A 21,752-nucleotide genomic window follows, 5' to 3' on the forward strand; every position below is an offset into this window, starting at 1 on the left:
TTAGCTGCCCCCACTTGAATGAAAATTAACCTGGTAAAAGTCAAACAAATCAAAAACTCACCAGTGGCGTTGTTCTCTCCTAAATACCCTACAGTAAGTACATCATTAATATGAACCGTAATTATTCTAACAATTTCCAGGAGTAAAGAAAAAAAAATGCTTGCCAGTTCATATTCCTTTTCAAAGTGTAATTTATTTCAGCGCAGAATAAAGGGCAGGAAGAGTGAATATCTAATTTTAAACGGACTCTTCATCACTTCTCCAGGGAATTATTGATGAATGAGGGAAGCAGACTTGGCCTAGTGGATAGGGCATCCGTCTACCACATGGGAGGTCAGTGGTTCAAACCCCGGGACCTCCTTGACCCGTGTGGAGCTGGCTCACGTGCAGTGCTGATGTGCGCAAGGGGTGCCCTGCCATGTAGGGGTGTCCCCTGTGTAGGGAGCCCCACACGCAAGGAGCCTGCCCCGTAAGGAGAGCTGGCTCAGCTCCAAAGAAAGTTCAGCCTGCCCAAGAATGGCCCCGCACACATGGGGAGCTGACACAGCAAGATGATGCAAGAAAAAGAGACACAGATTCCCCTGCTGTTGACAACAGAAGTGGACAATGAAGAACACGCAGCAAATAGACAAACACAACAGACAACTGGGGGGGGGGGGGGGGAGAGAGAAAGGGAAAGAAATTTTAAAAAATCTTTATTTATGAATAATACTCATGCAATTACTTTATACAGCGTTTGCTCTGTTTTTGGCCAGTTAACCTATTAAAACTAGGGCACGCTATTTTCCTGGAGTTGGGGCTGGTGGCAGTACAGATAAATTCTGACATGTGTATTAGTCAAGATAGAACCAAAATGTTACAAACTGAACCGTGTTGGGTGAATTTCACTTTTAACTGGGGGTTTTTCTCCCCCTTAAGTTCAACTGATGTACAGTGGATGCCCTCATAAAAGGACTCAGACCATTTATGTATGCTCAAAAGCCGCCTGCCCAGTGCAAAGGATGCAGAGCTAACCGGAAGGGGGAGGGACTTTGGCCCAAAGACTTTCTATGCCTTAACTGGTTAGCATGACTGGGTGAATGGAAAAGCCTCTCAGGTAAGGTGAGTAGGTGGAGAGTTTTCATACCCTTGGAATGGAGGCGTTCATCATGATACAAAGGCCCGGGTCTTAATGGGCTGGGGAAGGAAGAGAAGATGCGGGGGTCCTCGGGAGTAGTGACGCGGGACACTTGCCCTAGGAAGTTCCACGTAAGCGTCTCTCAGCTCGGGCTGGAGATTTCCCATTTCTAACTCCTGAGCAGCAGCAGCACTTAACGCTGGTAATTTTTCTCCTGCCACCTGATGATTGTTATGAAACAGTCCTGCCAACCAAGTGGTTCAGTCCAGAGACGGTAAGCACATTCCAGTTTACTTTCCTTTCAATAATTTTGGAAAGTATAACCGATTTGATTCCTGTCCGAAGGGGGCTTGTATGAGTGATTTTAATCCCCCTCCCCAACACCACAAACGACTTTGGAAACCGACTTTAAAAATATACTATTTGCGATGTCATCCATCCCAAATTCCAGGGGTTAGAGGACCGGTCATCTCCACAACCTTCAGGTTACAAGGGTGAAAGAGAATCGCGGAGAAGGGTTCCACGATCCGTGGAAAGCTAAACGCAACGCAAGTACGCCCGGGCAAAGCGGCCGCTGCCGGGGCTGGGAGAAGCCGGGCGGGCGCGGAGCACCTCCCGCAGGTCCCGGCCGGAGCGCGGGGCCAGGTCACCTGACTCGCGGAATTCGGGGCCGCGCGGGGTGGAAGGGGAGGGGAACGGCTAGCGCCTCCCTCCCGGCTCCCGCTGGATCCAGGTCGGCGAGGGCCGGCGCCCGGCGGCCACGTGGTGGTGCTGCCACCGCCCCCGCCCGGCCGGCCCAGCCCCGGAGCCGCGGCGCCCACTGACCCCCGCGGCGGGGAGGAGGGCGGGAGGCGCAGGAAGCCGAGCAGGAAGCGAGCCCGGCGGCCGCGTTTTCCTGGGGAAGCGGCGCACGGGGCGGCGCAGCCCGCGAGTCCGGGGAGCCGCCTCCTCGATGGGGTGAGTGCGCGGCGCCGGGAGTTGGGAGCCTTCCCGGCGCGGGGTTCCCGGCTCCCGCCCCCGCCTTTGTGTCTGGGGCTCTGGAGGCAGCGAGGCGCTGCGCACCGCGCGCCCGGGGGAGCGCCTTAGCCTGGTGGCAGCGAGGGTCCCGCCGCCGCTCCCTTGTCCGCCGCTGCCCGGCAGCTGCCTGCGGAGGACGGATTTGAGGGCTGAAGGTAGAGGGAGGTGGCGGGGCGGGCGGTCAAGAGAGGGAGGAAGGACCCGAGCGTGTTAGGAGAGGGGTTTCCTTCACACGCCCCCCGCGACTGGGAGAGCGGCTGGGGCCGGGCGTTAGGCGGGGGCCGAGGGGCTGCGGAGGGAGCGCGGGTGGGAATGAATGACCAGACGCCGGCAGGGAGTTCGGAGCGCGCCCTCGAGTCAGCACCCTGTCCCACCTGCCTCGCCCTGCCCGGGTCCCTGCTTCTGGGCTCGACCCGCCTCGGGTCTGAACTTGGGGAAGCTGGGGACCGAGGCGAGAGGCGGAGGCTGTGCTGGGGCTCCGGCGCCTTCGGATCCGCTATTGTTCCTTTACTGACTCCAAGGAGCCCATCAGCCGGCCCGGCAGCGCGGACGAGGCCACTCCGGGCCTGCGCGCCCCCGCCGCCTCGGCCCGGTGCCCCCGGCCCATCTAGCCCCTTCCCCGCCGCAGTTCTGAAGAGGGCGGGGAGAAGGGATCCTGGGGTTCGGGCTGGCTCGGGTGAGCTGGGATTTGAGGAGGTGGGAGGATGTGGAGCTGCGCGGAGGCGTGGGGTGGGGAAGGGCGCCCACCCGCCTCCTGCCTCAAGCCCCTGCGCAGGAGGGTGGGTATCCTTCCTGACCCGCCTTCCCTTCGCTGCCGGCTTGGGTAGCTTTATTCCACAGTTGACTTTCTGCAGTTTTGCAGGATCCTATCCTCTAACCTCTGGCTCACACTCTCCTTTGCGTCTGGACCTCGCACTCCTCTTTTGGGCGGGGGGGGGGGGGGGTGTCCCTCAGACTTTGAGGAGGTAGCAGATACGGGATTATGGCAGATGGAGACTGGGGGCAAGTGCAGGAGCTAGAAGCGACCTCCCAGGGATCTGGGCTTGGACTGTATATCCAGGCGTCCTCTTCTCCTGGGAGCGCGGCTCAGCGCGCTTTATTTACAAGGATACTGGGTACAAATCTGTGGACTCGAGGCCGCTCACCCCGGCGTAGCGGCTTCCCTTCCCGCGGGCTCACAGGTGATTTGGATGGATCTCAGTTTTCCTTCCGGGAAAGGAGAATACTGATGTGCCTGAGATTGGGGAAACGTTGCCAGTTCTCTGGAGAATGTGACAAACTTTAGGTTTTAGCAGAGGCTAATCTTAGCGAGTCCCTCTTCCTTAAGAGTTTAACAAAGTTGGAGGAGATCTGAATCACAGGGAGGGTGGGTTTTGAGTCTTCTGTTCACAGCGCACAGCTTCCTGTTCACGTGAGGCGTTTGGGAGTTTTATTACCAACAGATTAATCTGATAATCTTTTCTTAACGATGCCTATCAAATGTCTTATTCTCCCCACCTTCGGATTGTAGGGTTGTAGCTTTTATGTGAGAAAATGTTTCCAGTTTTCTGTCATTTTAACCAGTGCTTGCAAAACGTGGATTGGGAGAGACATCCCATGCTTGGCTGGCACAGGTTTTCATCTCCATGCATTGAGATTCTTCATTAATGAATTTTGTTGCATCATTTCCACTCCTTAGATTTGTTTTAGGGGAGAGGGTGGTTAATAACCCTGTTGAAAAATAGTATTACGGTGTCTTTCAAATTGACTAAAATGAATGGGTAGTCCACCCTGGGATTCAATGGGGGAATGATATAGTGTCCTTGCTTACTAATGGTGTACCTTTAAAGGAAGTTATTTCTCCCAGCAGCTACTTCTCAAACCTTCTTTGAGGCAGGTAGACCAAGTATCACTTTTAAATGTGATGGAACTAATGGTTGGAGGTTAAGAACAATTAGAGTTTGGTGTTGATGGAATACCATGGAGAAGCTTTGGCTCTCTCTCCTTCCTTTGTTTCTTTCAAAATAAAAAATAAGTTGGAAATATTTCAAACATGCATTAAGAATATAGGATGTAGTAAGACATCCATTTATCCATTACCCATTTGGGTTGCTAATATTTCTGAATTTGCTTCATATCCTGTCTACTCCCAATAAGAAACTGTAACTGATATATTTTATCCAGCCCCCACCCTACCATCACCACTTACCACTAACATGAAGTTGACGTACGTAGTTCCCAAGCATGTTTTGGTATTCCTGTATCTTATGTATCCGAAACAGTTTATTAAAGTTTGTGCATTTAGCATTTTACATAAATGGCAATTCTATATACATACAGCTTGTGTTTTTTAACTTATGCTTTGGGGGTAAATGTAGATTTTTATGCACTTTAGCTGCTACAGGGAATTCCAATGTATGAATAAATTACAGTACACTCATTTCCTTGCCAAGGGAAAATTAGAGTGTTTCTACTTTTCACTGTTATAGAGTTTTTCTGCTGATGGACAGTTGGTTGGTGCCACTTTTTTACTGTAACAAACAGTGCTATAATAAATATGTTAAGGCATGTTTCCTTGTGCACCAGTTTCTCTTGGCCATCTAGACAGTTGCTGGGAAGTGGAGTCATAGGTAATGCTGCATTGATGAATTCATTCATTAATCAACTTTGTAGGATCCCTCTTTTATCTGTTGAATGAAAAAGTGAAATCAATCAATTTTAGGCTTTAATGAAATTATGTTGGCTAGATTCTTTTGTTATTGATTTTTCTCAATTTTCTCTTTTTAATAAGAAAAATGCCTCTTAATTTTAAAGTGGAAGCATGAGCCAAAGCTGTGGTGCTGAGTTAGGGTACTGGGTCTGATACCTTCTCTCAGCCAGGCATTAGTCATTCTCTGTGTGACCCTTGATTACTCACTCAGCCTCCTCCTTGCTCTCTTCCTTCCTTGGTAAAGCATTTACAGAGACACATTCTTCCTCTAGGAGTTTGTGGAAATGTAGTTGTTAGCCATACATTTTGCCCCTAATTGTAATCCCAACTGGAAGGGATTTAAACACTTCGGCTTCCTTGTTATTTCTTCAAATTGTCAAGCATATTGTTGCCTCAGAGCCTTTGAATTCACTGTTCTCACTCTCTGGAAAATTCTTTCCCTAGATATTTATAAGGCTGTGCCCCTCAGCCCCTTGGGTCTTTATTCAGGTATCACCTCAGGGAGATCTTCCCTGGCCGCTCCTTGCCAACATGCCCTGCCCTCTTTACCTTGGTTTATTTTTCTTACCTTGGCACTTATCACCTAACTTGCTGTATATTTTAATTTATATTGTGTATTGTTTGTCTCCCCCTACTAGAATATAAGTGTCAGCAAGGCAGGAGTTTTGTCTTTTTTGTTCACTGCCATGTCCCTAATATCTAAAACAGTGATGATGCATAGTAGGTGCTCAAATGCTTGTTGAATGAAAGAATGATTATAATGTTTATTTTGTATAGTTTCTACTTGAAATTTCTCTTTTAACTTTGAACAGTACCTGCTCTAACCCAGCTGTAATTATGTGCCCCAAATGTCATATTTACATTACAGGTTTCATAAGGATAAAAATCATAGGTTTTATAAAGGAACTACTCTATTTAGATAGGTGTGATTTAGTCCCCAAAACCTGTGTGTCTTCACATTTTGTTCTCCCAAGTTTTTTGCCTGAACCTGAATTCAAAGGACACACAAAGCTTGGGTGCATATCCGCCTTTCCTTTTCTTGTTTTTCTTCTCTCCCCCCTTCCCCGCTCTGTGCTGTTTTTGCTGTCTGTGTCCATTCACTGTGTGATCTTCTGTATCTATTTCTCTTTTTGTCTTTTCTTCTCGTCTTTCTCCTCTAAGATTCATCGGGATTCAATCCTGGGGACTTCTGATGTGGAGAGAGGTTCTCTGTCAATTGCACCACCTCAATTGCTGGTCCCTGCTGTACTTGACCCTCCCCTTTGTCTATGTTTTGTTGAGTCATCAGCTTGCTGCTGTGACTCACTTGCCCCGGGCACTGGCTGTGAGTTCAGGCCTCAGCTTGCCTCGCAGGCATGCTTTCTCTTCTTTTTCATCAGGAGGCCCCAGGGATTGAACCCTGGTCCTCCCATATGATAGGTGGAGGTCTTATCACTTGAGCCACAGCCAGCTTCTCTCCTTCTCTTGATCACACAGCTTTCCAGCATTTTAAATGTGCGAGACAGACAGCCAAAGAATGTTTACTTTCTATTCCATGCAGAATCTTTACAAATAGGCCAGCAGCAATCTCAGTCACACTGAATTTCTAAGAACAGAAAAGTGTATTTCTCTGAAGTTTTGCAGTGTCTATCCTCACCATTTAACTGACTGTGCATTCATCCATGGCATTTTGTTGGGTTGGAAAATGTGTTTTTCATGAAAGAAGGAAAGTGATGACCTTAATTTGATGATGCAGGAACAACCAATACACAGCAGAAGGCCTAGAAATAATCTTAAGGACTGTCACATTTTTTAAAAATCCTAATTCTTGGTGCTGAGAACATTCACTGTTACAGTGCATGCTATTTCACTAAAAGCCAACTGAATTTTCCCTGCCTTACATGATGAGTATAGGAGTTGTCAAAACAAACCTAAATGCATCAAAAGCTCTTGGGTATACATATATATATATATATACACACACATATATATATTTTTAAAGATTTATTTTTATTTATTTCTCTCCCCCCCTCCCCAGTTGTCTGTTCTCTGTGTCCATTTGCTGCGTGTTCTTCTTTGTCCGTTTCTGTTGTCAGCGGCACGGGAATCTGTGTTTCTTTTTGTTGTGTCATCTTGCTGTGTCAGCTCTCCGTGTGGGCGGCACCATTCCTGAACAGGCTGCACTCTTCTTTCACGCTGGGCGGCTCTCCTTATGGGGCGCCCTCCTTGCGCGTGGTGCTCCCCTTCGCGGGGGACACCCCTGCGTGGCACGGCACTCCTTGTTCGCATCAGCACTGCGCATGGGCCAGCTCCACACAGGTCAAGGAGGCCCGGGGGGTTTGAACCGCGGACCTCTCATGTGGTAGACAGATGCCCTATCCAGTGGGCCAAGTCCGTTTCCCAACTCTTGGGTATATTTTAAATGGGTGATAGGAAAAAGTACTTTGGAATTTTTTCTCATTAATTATTTACTTATATAGATGATACTGATGGAACCTTAAAAACAAAATACACCTCTAGAGTATTGAAGAACAACCATTTTATCCTCTGTAATAAATGACACCAAAAGGAATTAGTGTATTACAGATTCAAATAGGGTTAATTAACCCTCAAGCTGAAAATCTTCAGCATAGACTTATAATAAGCCTATTAGTAAATGGTTAAATGATTTAGAGATTTCTTCTCTTTGTTTTCTAGCTACCTATGAGCTGAAAAGTAACAGGTGGCTTCAAGAAATTTAGAACAAGATTGTTAATCAAACATCCATTTCCCAGCCCTAGCAATCTACAGCAATCTACAATGAATGAAAACTAGCCTCCTCTTTTACATCAGACTCACTGAGAGGCAGCAGTTAATTCAGTCAGTATTTTAATAAGTAATTTTACTGACTTAATGATGTGTTTAAAAACAAAGCAAAACAAAATCTTTTATTTGATTGAAGGGCACATGCCTCATTCTTCAGTTTTATATTCAGTTACACAGTAGGTGAGTTATTGAACTAAACACACATGTTACAAAGTCCCTGAAAGGTAGTCACCAGCTTTAGAGCAGTCCTAGTCTAGAGTGGAATTTAGACAATAACCAAAAGGCAAAGTTCAGGTTGAAGTTTAGAATATGTAGTTCCCTTCCCCACCCAGTTAGGTTGACACCAGGCAAGCCATTTCATCTCATTAAGCCTCAGTTTTCTTACTTATAGATAAGAAACATGCTATTGTCAGTGTCCACCCTTTGAGGAAGAATGTGTGTTATGTCTGCATTGCTGAATCAGCTGGCTTTGTGTGGTAGGTGTCACCCTTATCTAATCTACTTGTGATCTAGTTCTTCCCTTTTGAAGTTAATAATGTTCCCTGGGAAGACAATGTCTTGCCATATAAATTCTACAGCCATTGGTCATGCCTGGGCCAGGACAGACCTTTGGAAGTTCTTATGATTTATTCATCCCTGCTTCTAAATGAACAGAATCTAATCCTGAGAAAAATTGGTTGTAATCCCAGAGGATGACTGTACAGTGGAAAAAAAATACCTTAACTCTTATTCTTTCCTTTTTTCTTAAATTGACATGTAGTGGAGCACCAAAGTTTATTAGGTAACCCAACAAGCAATTCATCACCTAGTGTGCCAATTTCCCTGCTGAGCATTTATTATATTACTTTCTTAGCAAATCTGAACCCAGTTTTTCTTAGGTATTGCCATTGGTGAGACCAAAATTAATCATATCTGTGTTTTTCCTTTTATGATTTCTAGATGAATTTAGTTTGTTTAATCTAGAATGTGTTATTTTCTTTAAAAAAGAGCTAAACAGTTCTAAAATTAACGGTGACAGCAGTCACTTTACCTCTTTTCACTTTCACAACATCTGTTCAGTCCCTTTTGTTGGCTGGAATCAGTGATAGAAAGTCAGCAAGAAAAGAAAACTGGGAAACGGACTTGGCCCAGTGGTTAGGGCGTCTGTCTACCACATGGGGGATCCACGGTTCAAACCCCGGGCCTCCTTGACCCATGTGCAGCTTGCCCCTGCGCAGTGCTGATGTGCGCAAGGAGTGCCCTGCCACGCAGGGGTGTCCCCCAGCGTAGGGGAGCCCCACGGGCAAGGAGTGCGCCCCGTAAGGAGAGCTGCCCAGCGTGAAAGAAAGTGCAGCCTGCCCAGGAATGACGCCGCCCACACTTCCCGTGCTGCCGACAACAACAGAAGCGAACAAAAGAAACAAGATGCAGCAAATAGACACAGAAAACAGACAACTGGGGGGGGGGGCGGAATTAAATAAATAAATCTTTTAAAAAAAAAGAAAAGAAAACTGGCAGGGTTCACTGGTGGGAAGTAAAGGCCTGAGAAACTTCCTTTTATCAGTTTCATGAAGGTCATGGAACTCCCTTCCCTAAGCCTGCTTATGAAACTTTGGAATCCCTAGGTTAAGAACCCCAGGTCTGTACTTGGAAGACCTTGTTGCATTTATCCTGTTTACATGTAACAGCCACCTGGCAAGGGTGAAGAGCACAATTACAAGGGGTCTGTTTTCTATCATGTGCCCTAATTCCCAGGACAGTTTGATAACCTGCCATTACATCAATGGAAAGCAATAATTGAGGCTTTTATACCCTCCATTGGAAAATTAGACTCTGGTTTCCATGCCAACCATCTACATACCATTGCCTGTGTTTAGGAACTGTATCTACTAGATGCAGTAAAGTGCTGTTTAGAAGTAATAAGTGGCTCTGTAGTATGACGCTTTCTCAGAGACCTGATGAATTCTAAGGGTGGGCCTTACGTTCCTCCCAGCAAGGGAATGTGTTTCTTGGTCCAGAGTTGGACTTGTGCCATCCACTCCTTTCTGGATGCAGCATATTGGCTTGGCTGTTGCAGAGGGAACTGTAGATTTCCAGCAACACTCCTCAGCTCACTGAGGTAGCCTCTGACTCCGTGGCCCAGTGGAGAAAGGATCCCAAACTGACTGGTCTTTCTCATCTTGGCCTCCCAGCCTGATGGGGCGCCCTTAATGGGGGCCTAGGGAAGACAGGGTCACCTTTCCTAGCAGTGGAGTCACCTTCAGCTGGAAACCTGTTCTTCCGGAGAAAAACATCCTTCTGCAGTTACGTGGCATAGACATGCGAAGGGACTGACTTGTCGGCCATACTTCAAGGAGCGAGTTCCATCAGTATCCACCTTGGAAAATGCCCTCAGGCCTCTTTGGTCAATTGAGCAAAAGGACACACTGTCCGGCCCATAACAGAGGACTCACAGTGCAAGCCTTTTCAACAAAGTTTGAGTGAATTGCGCACTTTCTATGTGCCAGGCAATTTGTTCCTCTCCTGTCAGCTCCTGGACATCCAGGCTTAGCTTACTCATTTCCACATTTCCTCTGAGAAAACAATATTAACAGAATGCTTGAGGAGCCATCCAAAAATGACAATCCCTGCCCTCATGGTGCTTTTGAATTTTAACTAGTCTGCAACCTATTATAGTATAAGGCAGACTTTATAGTGTTGGTGTGAGCTGGGGAACTCATTCTACAGTTGAGATGGAGGCCTAGTGGAGGGAATGGAAAGTGGCACAGTTAGAAAGAGGCAAAACTAAGCATGAACCTTATTAAGCTTCTCAAAGCTCTGGGTTCCTAAATCTTGTACTTTTTTGTTTCTCACCAATGGAGACAGTGACCTTGGTAGTTCTATATTTAGCAATTGGGAATTGTTGTGAATGAAGAAGACAGATAGGTTTGGAGAAGAGGGTGAAAATGGGAGTCCCACGTGGGGCAGATGACACTGAGCAGTGGCAGGAAGGTCAGAAAAGGAGCGGGTTGGTGCCAGGTGTCCAGCACAAACCGGGACCTCCACCTCCCATGTGAGACCCACATTAGCATGTCTGTCAGTGTTTGTCTGAAAGTTAACGGATTTTGTGCTGCATCTTTTGATTTGGCAAGAATGCTTAAGGAATGTGAAGGGAATGATCATTTTTCAAAAGTGCAGGGTCGTGCTAACTTGCAGTGGACAGTTGTGAACCATGGTCATTTCACTGCTGTGAGAAGCATTTGATACACAGCCTCTCCCAGCCACTCGGAGGACGGGGGGATGCGTGAGCCAGAAGGCTCATCAGTGATGGATTGCATTTTCTTTCTTATGAAAGTCAACGGAAAGGAAAATAAGACGGTAGGGCACACACATATGCCAGGGCCCCAGGAGGGCTGAGTCACAGCAAGAGGGCATAACACTGGGCAAAAGCGATGGCCTTCCTCTGTTCTCCAAGCAGATCTTATTTCAGGCCAATCCCATTCCTCATGGGTGCAAGTGGATTCGAAGGTTTTCAGAACCGTCTTGAATCTTTTTGTAAAAAAAATCCCCTCTCCCCTTTGGGGCTGGTTTTCTCCTTTAAGAAAGATGTTTCACGTTTCTTTCCTATGAGCCTTTTAAAAATCAGATAAAAACTGTCCAAACTGTAAGTATAAAAACTATAGTTGATAGCCATATACCCACCATCCAGGATCCCCTAGGAGGTTTTTAAGGGAAAAATCACTTCTGCTACTAACCATATGTCGGCAATCAACGCTTCCATAATTGGATTCTTTCTCTGTTTTACAACTGTATACAGCGTTGGATGTGCTTATTTATTTTTTTCTATTGCATTTCCTGTAAAAGTCAGAGACAGGCATACAGAGTGCAGTGATTCTCTCAAAATAATATCTACCCAACCACTGTTTTGCCGCCAATCTGTTGATGACTGTTACCTTTTGTGCCTTGTTCAGCTACAAGCTTGTTTTCTTTCACTCTTTTGAAACAGCCCCTGATTATTTTAAGTGCATACCTCTTGGAACAAAGGGCATTTGATTCTCATTACATTCAAAGTGGGTGTTTATATCCACCATGTTGAAAGAAACAGAAAGAGTAGCTCACGCTATCCTGGTTGATATCGGCTGCGGCATAGGTGGCAGCCTGCCGGGCAGTGGGTGCTTTTTTGAGTGGCTTCCAGAACAAATACCACCTGTAGTCACCAGCCCCATTCCTGTCCTGTTGGATGGTGTTTTTAGGAATCCACTTTTATTGTAAAATCAATGCCTTTAGTTGGACGAATTGTACTGTTTCTTTTCTTTTAGTGGCATGGAGAGAGTTCTTTTATGGGGTATTAGAATAAGGAATAAAAATGTCCTCATTATAGAAAAGAATCTAAGTATACAGAATCCTGCTTTTCCAAATTGGCCAAAACATGGGAAACTTCCACCCCCAACTGTAGTTTGCCAATTCAGCTGAATGCAAAGGAGCCACTTCAGTTGTCTGTAATTATTTTGACATTTTTTTCCTTTACTGGTCTGGTATCTTTAGCAACACTGTATGGAAAAGGATTTGCTGACTTTTGAGTTCAATAAAATTATTCATGAAGCATATGCTCAGCATATGAAAAGTACAAAGAAATCTACCCCTCCCCTTGAGTGAGGCAAGGACATGCTAGCCAGGGCTAGCAGCCAGAGGAATGCCTTTTTCAAATTGATCCATTCAGAGTGTGTGCCTTTTGGTGATCTGACTTCCTAGAGGGAATTCTGTATGTGCCAGTAGCATTTCTGACATTGTTCCATCTTTAAAGGCATCTGATTTTGTTTTTTTTCTTAATAGTAAAAAGCTTGGACTGTTGGCCAGCTTTTTTTTTTTTTTTAATTCTTATTATTGGTGCTGCCTCATATGCAGCCAAATCTTGGATCTTGGACTCTGGAGCTGAACAGACCTCAGTTTAAATCCAGCTTCCTCCATTTATGAGCTGTGCCATTTTGGGCAAATAAACTTTTTGTGCATCAATTTTGTAATCTGGAAGCTGGGAATAATAACCATAGCATCTAATTCCAGAGTGGTCAAGAGGATGAAATAACACTCATTTCTAATAAAAAATAAATAAAAGTTAAAAAAACATAAAATATTTGAATGTAAAATAAAATTTTGCAAAGTAATTATTCAAGTCAATAATACCTATTATGGCTATCATTATCATGTTCTTTATCAATCTACTTTTAAAGACTGCTTATATATTAGCCAACGTTACTATGCATGCCATTATAGCCTACAGCAGCACAGAGGACTTGACCCATATTGTAACACATCTGTGTAGTTTACAACTATAGTTACCTGCATTATTATTCCTCTTGTTAGTCCTTCTGTTGTTAGATCATTATGTAATGCGGACATTGTAAAGGCATGTTTCCTCTACTAGTCACCAGTCTTATCCCAAATTGCATTAACAAACTCTTTCATACCAGAATGTTTCAATCATAGTCTAATAGGGTCTTGGCTAAACTGATGATGGTGGTAATTAGCATTAAGCGATGGTGAGGTTAACTTCTCAATTGAATCCTTAGGAAAAATTTCCAAGTATTGATAAAGAAAAAAATACAGACATGCTTTCTGAATGATATATAAAAATGTAATAATTATGTTTGCATAGACAATTATTCTTAAATGAAGTCTTAGTCTTAATTGAAATAAAATTGCCCGTTAATCATTCCTTCTTCATGTGGCAGCATTGAGTCTTCTAAATTGTAGCTTTCAATCACTTTTATCGTTAACTTGCAGTGTTCATTAGAAATGAATTTTATGGTTTTGTGATGGCAAGTGAATGTTAAAGCAGGCAGCATATACATTTTCTTCTAAATTTTATGAGTGCTTTGTTAGTAATAAGAAAATGCTGCTCTTATTGCTAAATTGATATTATCATCACAACCTTTAAAGGGAAAATTGAAATCATCCTGTCCAACAGTGTGGCTCAGTGGTTGAGTGCTACCTTCCTACATATGAGGTCCTGTGTTCAATCTCTGGCCCCAGTACCAATAAAATGTATATATATATATATATATATATATTTTTTTTTTTAAAGAATATATGTGTATATTCTATATGTATATTTACATATTTTATAGAAGGCAAGCCACGTAAGTAATTTAAAATTTTCTGGTAGCTGCAATAAAAATATTAAAAAAAGGAGTAGGTGAAATTAATATATTTTATTGAATATATCCAAAATATTGTTTCAGCATGTAATCAAAATGAGATTTATTAATGACATATTTTAAAGTCCTTTTTCATAGTTAATCTTTGAAAACCATTGCCCATTTTTCACTAGAGTACATTTCATTTCAATTTGCACTAGTCACATTTCAAATACGCAATAGCCATGTGTGGCTAATGGCTGAAGTCCTGGATGGGGCCAGTTGAAGTAACATGTCTTCTCGTAAGTCCTGTTACCCCTGTACCATGTCACATCAAGACTGCCCTCTATAAGCTTCCCTTTGTCTTTACCTATCATCTGGGATCTTGCCTGGTAGCTTTAAATACTTTCTCTAGATAACTGTAACATCACCACAAACTGACTACACGTGGTACAATGAACAGTTGTGTTTTTGGTTTACAAATCTGCATCTCTTGTTTTTCACAAGTGCATTAATCTACATGGACTTTTCTTTGTAATAAGGCTGATTTTGTAGACACTGTTGTATGAGGCCCACATTTCTATATCACCTTTGCACAGGGCCCAAGTTGATAGTCAGTGCCTAGGAGTGAACAAAATCATGTAGTTTCCCTTGTCTTTCTCTTAAATTGCAAATTCTTGAGTAGCCATGGTGTTTTTATTTTGTAAACCCTCTCAGCATCAAGTAGGAGGTATGTAGCCTTGTGGGATGTGCCAGGTGGGTGGGGAAAGATAGAGAGGAACACAATAAACCTTTGCTACTATTAATGGAAGAATTCCCTCTTTTCTGTTCATTCTCTGTCTGCTTTTTATTCCTAAGCACAGAAAGCGGTTGAAAATTTATCCATGTAATTCTGAAGGCCCAGGGTATAAAATTCAGCAGGAGTTTATCTTCATGAGGCAGGTGATTCCGGGTTCCCATACCACAGGCCTGGAGAGCCTGGGACTTCTAGTGGAAAAAGATCTGAAAGTCTCTCCATGTGGCTTGCAGGGCGAAAGTGTGGCTACTGTGGGCTGGGAGAAGGCCCTTGGATGGTAGAGCTGCCTTGGTGTCTGAGCCATTGTGTTAGAGTCTCATCCAGATGTCTTGTTTAGAATAAGTTGGGGTGAGTGACAGTGTGTTTGCATATTTAATCTCCACCTTTATTCAAGGATTAACTGCCCAGAGGATCAGCCTTGGGCTTTGAGGCCCCCTGATGCAGCTGAGCCCAGCTCCCCGGCCCCTCCCCCCCGGCCCCTTTTCCACTGTCTGCCCTCCTCTCTTCCTGCCTAGCCCCAAGGTTTTCTCTATTCATCCTTCCCTCAGCTCCAGAAACAGTTTCCCTGTTTCCCTCCTTCATGCCCCCTCAGGTCTCTGGAGCCAAGTCCCTGGGGAGCAGAGAACCGGAGGACCCAGCTGTCACTGTGGCTTTAAAATGGACAGATGCAATTGATTTCCAGCTAATCATGATTGTTTTCATTGTTGGCCCGGTTCCTGTAGGGAGGTCAAAAAGCAGTACTTAACTTTCATAGTGGAAATAGCCTGGGAGACGCACACTGGGGACTGCTGGCAGGGTCCTCCGTGATGACCAGAATGGTGGAGGTGGCTAATGAATGGATGGAGTGCCCTGGAGGAGGGTGGGGGGAGGGCGGGCGTGGTGCAGAGCAGACCTGGGGTAGTTAGCCAAACGGATGATAACTATGCCCTCCCTAACCTGCAGGTTCCCAGGGCACTGGCGGGGGGGGGGGGGGGTGAGGGGGGGGGGGAGTCATCTCATTTACAGTCCATAGAGCAGACATTTCACTTCTGTAGGTTCACAAAGTAAATTTAGCTACCTGACTTCAGAAATGGGCTGAGCTGACAGACATGCAAGCTGCCACTGTACCTTTGAAGTTCTAGGCTGCCCCCGTTTCTGTGGTGTCTGAGATGACAGCCTGAGCAAGATTGATTATCTAAGCAGGCACCAAAGTATTTGTCAGTGCTCTTAGGTTGCAAGTGACAAGAAATCCAACTTGAACTAGCTTAGGCTGGTTTGGCTTTATAGTTCGGCAGGTACTTTGGTCTAAGCAACCCAGAATCCTGGCTAGAGGGTGTGGCTGTGCCAGGGCCCCAGGTGTCCCTGGAATCAGGGACCTTCCTTTCACTGTGCTTTGCCTACTTGACATCCTCCTCTTTGTATCGCTTTCTGCACAGGGCTAGAACCAGGGTCTTGGACAGCCTTCAGGCCATAGCTTCTCCAGCAGAGGAAGATCTTCTCTGCCCTCTCCACGTCTCCTGGCACCTTTTCTCCCAAGTCTGAGAATCCCAGGGATAGTCTGAATAGCTCTGCCCAGGGTGCATTCCCAGCCCAAGGTACTCAACCCACCTGGTTGGGGTGCGGGTAGGTTTTGAAAAGCAGGGCAGTTAGGTTAGCAGAGGAAGGGGCCACTGCTGAGCAAACCGAACGTCTTAGGTCCACGAGAGCTGTACACGGCAGCATTGCTATGCTAAAGGAAGTGAAAACTGTCCTCAAGAGGGCAAGCACCCCTTCTCGCTTGGACTGGAAGTGGGAAACATATATATTTTTTAACACATGATACTTGAATGATGTTCAAACACCATAGTTGGGGCAGCAGAAGTAATTTTTGCGCTCTCCATTCAGTCCTTTACTCCTGTGGCAGCAGAGTTCATAAAATCTATTTTATTATTTGTCCCATATGTTCTGAAAAGTATGTAAGACACTGGATAGCCAAGTAGAGAGTGAGCTGGCCAAACCCACCCCATTGTGATCGTTATAAATGACATTTCCAGTGTTCCAGAATGTTGGAGAGTCCAGGTTATCCCTATTTTGAAACTTAGCCAAACAAAAGAGATGGTGAAATACGCAGCCAGCTTTTGGCAATTTTATCTTTCTAGAGTAAAAAGAGGGGTTACATATAACCATAAATGGGGCCTGCCCTCTTGTTCTCTCTAAAGATATTTTTAACTACCAAAAACTTTTGCCTGTGGGCCTCCTTTTTTTTTTTTTGGCAATTGTTCTTTTTCAAAAACAGCTTGATTGAGGTATAATTTACATTCCATAAAATGCACCCGTTTTAATAAACAATCCAATGATTTTTAGTAAGTTTATAGAGTTGTGCAACCAGCACCACAGTCTAGTTTTAGAACATCTCCAGCACCCAAGAAAGATCCCTCATGCCTATTTGCAATCATTCCCTGTTTCTGCTGCCAGCCCTAAATAACCACTAATCTTTCTGTCTCTATAAATTTGCCCTTTCTAGTCATATAAATGGAATCATACAATATGTGGTCATTTTGCGTAAGGTTTTTGGAGCTTCATTCTTGTTGCAGCATGTGTCAGTATTTTGTTTCTTTTTATTACTGGATGGTACTCTGTTGTATGGCCAGGCCATATTTTGTTTACCCAGTTGGTGGACATTTGAGTTATTTCCACTTTTTTGCTATTATAAATACTGCTGCTATAAAAATTCATGTACAAGGTTTTCATTTCTCTTGGTTAGATATCTAAGAGTGGAATTACTGGGTCAGATGGTAAATTCGTGTTTAACTTTTTAAGAAACTGCCAAACTGCTTTCCAAAGTGGCTGCCCCCTTTTAATTTCCACCAGTAATGTTGGAGTATTAGACTTCTATTTTGAAACTTTGTTGGTTCTGTTGGGTTACATGATTGGTGAAACTCAGGGAACAGACTTTGGAGGAAGAAGCTAAGGTGCGTGCCCACACAGAGGCCTACACGTCTTGCCATATGGGGTTGATTGCTAGGTATGCAGAGGACAGTTTTTTCCTTGAAAGATGGGCACTGTGGTGTTTATAGATGGCAATAATGAAATTGAACATTAAAAAGATTCAGAAACTTAGAGTAAGAAGGGCAGAATGAGCTCAACGTAAGGAATCATTGAAGTTTCTTAGTTGTAGAATGCTTTGGGTATTTCAGAGATAGCATGTTTTGATTAAGCCCAAGCTTTCTAAATTGGATGGATTTAGGACATGAGGTAACCTTGGGACTTAGGTAGGCTCACTGGAGCATATGAGCAGCAGACTTGACAGACCAGATAGTAATGTTGCCAGAGTTCCAGCCAGTTGTTTGTTTTTTGTGTTGTGTTTTTTTTTTCATCAGTGTCCCTGACTCTGGCTGATTCATGGACCAAGAATCAGTCTTGGTTGATGGCATGTTTTATTCTGAAAGATGAATGATGTATTTAGTTCCAGAGAGAAATGTCATCCTCTAGATGAAGGCAAGTTGTGAATATAGGGAGATTAATGTTCTCAAGAGAGTTTTACTACATAATTATTATGATACAATATCTGAATGACATTTATGGTTTAAAAGGAATGTGGTCATTTATTTTTCTTTTCCTTGAAAAAATGTGAGTTATTAATGTATTTTAGAAAGGATTCACTGCCAAAATGAAACTATTGCTTTATGTCTGCTTTTTGTTGTTGTTGTTTTTTCCCTAGACAACTCCCTTTTTTGTCATCTGGGCAAGTCCTTTAACAAACCTGAACCTCAGACAATTAATGAAAGAAATAACATGTTTGAAAGCACCTGGCCCCTAATTAATGCGCTGTAAAGACTGCTCATTTATTCATTCAGTCATTCACTCATATGTTTCTGATTTGCTGAACAAGTAAGACTTGTAGGATGTAATCATAAGGCGACGTTATTTTAGTGTCCCGCTGTCTCTTTTAAAGTATATTCAGTGGAGTTAGTATATCTTCTGGGTCTGGAGGAAATCTGTCTTTTCTGATTATTCTTACATTAAAACAAGTTCGATTGTCAATTTCAGTTGCTAAATAATTCTCAATTCGGAAATTAGAAAGTCCAATTTCAAATAATAATAAATCCAACTTTGGTTTAAAGTTCAATATAGCTTTCCCTTTTTTCCTCTCTCCCCCTACTTTATCTTGCTCACTCACCTCTTCCACCTTCCTACCATGGTTTCTGATCCCTCTAGGGCTGCAGTGGTTAAAACGGGGTAGGGGTGGCAGTATAGTGGCAGGGGTGGGGTCTGAAGATTAGAGAAAGGAAAGGCAAGAGAGTTCTTCCTGGACGAGCACTCTGGCTTGATAGTTTGTACCCTCTGAGTCTGATGTCTACAGGTATTTCTAGCTGACTCTTGCCCTATTGGGGGCAGATGATGGAGGGGTTGTGTTGTCAGGGACATCTTTATCAGGGGAGTCATCTGGAGAGAGAGACCTTTACAGCTTTTACAGAGTGTATCTGTTTTGCCAGTTTGAGACAGCTGAGTTTATATATACAGCTTTAGGTTCAAATTCTCATTTTCGTTGCAGAGAGATTACTGTCTGCTGGGGAAACAAGCACTTGAGGGAGAAGAGATCGATGCTGGCAAGGAGAGAACTTGTTCAACTGTTTTTTTTTTTTCAGGCTAGTCGGTTTTAAGTCTGATGTTCTTTTTAACTTGGAAGAAAAACTTCTGAAGCATGTTTGGGGCGCATTCGTGTTCCAGTGTTGCTCTTGAGTGGCAGAAGTAGCCTCATGTTTCATGATGGAAAAATTCAAACAAGGGGACATTGTTATTTACTCTGCTCCTCCAATTCAAAGACACTTCAGAGGAGATTTTTTTTAAACCACCACTATTGAAACATAGTATGGTTTCTTGAACGCTTATTTATTCTTGTGATTTAGGAAAAGGTGTATATATGTATACATATTCCATCTGCCTTTGCATGTTAATATTGCTCTATAGTGGCCATGAGTAATCAGCTGGTTGCTCTCTTAGAATTTAGACTATCAGGGCTTCCTCTGCCTCTATTATTGTTAAAGTTTCAAACCTAGCTGATGCTCAGAAATATTCATCTAGTCTACTTGCATAACATCTCTAGATTATTTCAAATGAAAGTGTACGTAATGGATATAATATCACTGAGTCTAGAATAGCGGTTCCCCAATCTAGTTGAACATCCTGAGCACCTGAGGAGTTTAAACAAATTACGGACTTCTGGGCCTGACCTCTGATTACAGAATCAGAATACCTAGGGCAGAGCTCCAGGAGGTCCCTTACGTGCTGACACAGCATTGGCACCACTGTCCTGTGAATTGACCTTGTGCCGTCTGTGGGTGTTGGGGTATGAGGGAGCGTGGATGGAAGTAGGAGTGGCTCAAAGACAGAGGAGAGGAACTATTTTCTTCTAACCACTTCAAAATCAGGTGGGATGTGGTAGAGAAATAGCTAAATACAGAAAATCTTCTAGGAGCAACCGCATTTTAGCATTCAATGCATTATACACCTTGGTTCCTTTGAAGTTCTTTTTCAGCCAGTCCAGTAGTTTCTGACCTGGAACTTTCCTCGCTCTAAGAATTGGAGGACCTAATGGAGCTGATTAACTTACTTTAAAAAAAAAACACACAACAGCTTTGTTGAGCCATAATTCACATACCATCCATTCACCCACTTAAAGTGTAAGATTCAGTGGTTTTTTATATGTTCACAGGTTATTCAACCATCATCACAGTAAATTTTAGAACATTTTCATCATCACACGTATTAAGTTTTTAATACTTAAAGAAGTCTCATTTATTTGTGTTAAAGCTCTGGAGGCTAAATATCAAGGCTTTTTAATTTGGGCTAGAATTTTATCAGATAAGCTTGTCTCAGCTCTGATTGAAAGTTACATTAATTTTTAAAGGGAAAATGAATTAATAAGTAAACCCTTTTGTTGGATCCAGTCTTTCAAATGAGAGGGTAGCAAGACTGCTTCGATGCATGGGTTGATCCTTACCTATCAACAAAACATCCTTGATGATGTGCCACCAGTGGAAGCCTGTTTCAGTGACTTTATTTTGAATTGAGCAGGTCATAAAATGGTTAGCATTCTTGCTCTTGTTTAGGTTGGCTTCACTCTGCTTGAAATGGGAGAGTTTAGTTCAGAGAACTTTTCCCATAAATGTGTAACATTTGACCTCTCTTGTTCATATCCGCATTAGATTGCTGTGCATTTACTTCAGCTTCACTGCAACTCCTTGGAATTAAGCATCCTGATTAAGTGGCTTTTCCAAGGATCGCCGTTAGGGTAGACTTGCTGTTTTAGTTTCCTAGACTGCTCAAAGCAGATGGGTTTAAACTCATCTGTACTTTATTACAGTTTTGAGGCCGAGAAAACGTCAAAATAAGACATCATCAAGGTAATGCTTTTTTTCCTGAAGACTGGCCACTGGGTGATCCTTGGCTCCTCTGCCATATGGCAGGGTGCATGGTGGCATGGTGGCATCTCAGGGTCTCTCCTTTCTCTTCCAGATTTCATTGATTTCTTCTCTCTCTTCTCTGTTGTTCTTCCCTCCTACCCACAATTCCATTTATAAAAGACTCCAGTAAGAGGATTTAGACCCATCCTGGGGAAGTGGCTGTGGCTTATTTACTCCCATCTACCATATGAGAGGCCCTAGGTTCGCATCCCGGGGCCTCCTTGTGAAGGCAGGCTTGCCAGCACACCGAGAGAGCCACTGGCTGGCAGATGCCACGGAGCGCCAACCTGCCTATAAGCGCCAGGAGAGCCAACTCAGCAAGGTGACACAACAAAAAAGGGAGACAAGCAAAAACGCAGAAGAATGTGCAGTGAATGGTCACAGAGAGCAGACAGACAGCAAGCAAGCCCAAGGGGGGAGGAATAAAATAAATAAATAAATTCAGATAGAGAAGAACACACAGTGAATGGACACTGAGAGCAGATAATATGCAAAAAGCCACAAGGGGAGGGGGGTAAAAAAGTAAATATTGCTTATCTTCTCTCATTAAAAATATGGATTAAAAAAAAAAGACCCAGACCCTGCCTGGATGAGGTGGCTCATATATAACTGAAATAGCCTCATCAAAAGATCCTGTATATAATGGATCCATAGCCACGGGAATGGATTAAATTTAAGAACATATCTTTCTGGGGTACACTTGCTAAATTGATTGATGTCACTTTTCTCAAAATAGGCTGTAGCCCAGCCTGGCCTTTGAAAATTTGGGATTTGGAACTGGGGCTCTAAGAAAGAAAGGCAAGTCCCTGATTTACTCATGCGTCATCCGGGG

The 21,752-nt window shown here is 43.8% G+C and overlaps 1 protein-coding gene across 15 annotated transcripts in view; it reads left to right on the forward strand.

Annotated features, from left to right (window-relative positions):
- Nucleotides 1-1,276: 1,276 nt before the first annotated feature.
- The window catches only part of RAI14 (retinoic acid induced 14), a 153,279-nt gene continuing 132,803 nt past the window's right edge, over nucleotides 1,277-21,752 (forward strand). For 3 of the 15 annotated variants that reach the window (XM_071207744.1, XM_071207745.1, XM_071207749.1), the window contains exon 1: nucleotides 1,933-2,074. The gene's annotated coding sequence lies outside the window, so the exon portion shown is untranslated. Of the gene's footprint in view, nucleotides 1,392-1,911; nucleotides 2,290-21,752 lie in introns of those variants that run through there. The other 12 variants (XM_058307652.1, XM_058307656.1, XM_058307671.1 and 9 more) reach the window with 9 other exon arrangements.

Source organism: Dasypus novemcinctus, chromosome 2 (assembly GCF_030445035.2).
Source record: "Dasypus novemcinctus isolate mDasNov1 chromosome 2, mDasNov1.1.hap2, whole genome shotgun sequence".
Taxonomy (NCBI): domain Eukaryota; kingdom Metazoa; phylum Chordata; class Mammalia; order Cingulata; family Dasypodidae; genus Dasypus; species Dasypus novemcinctus.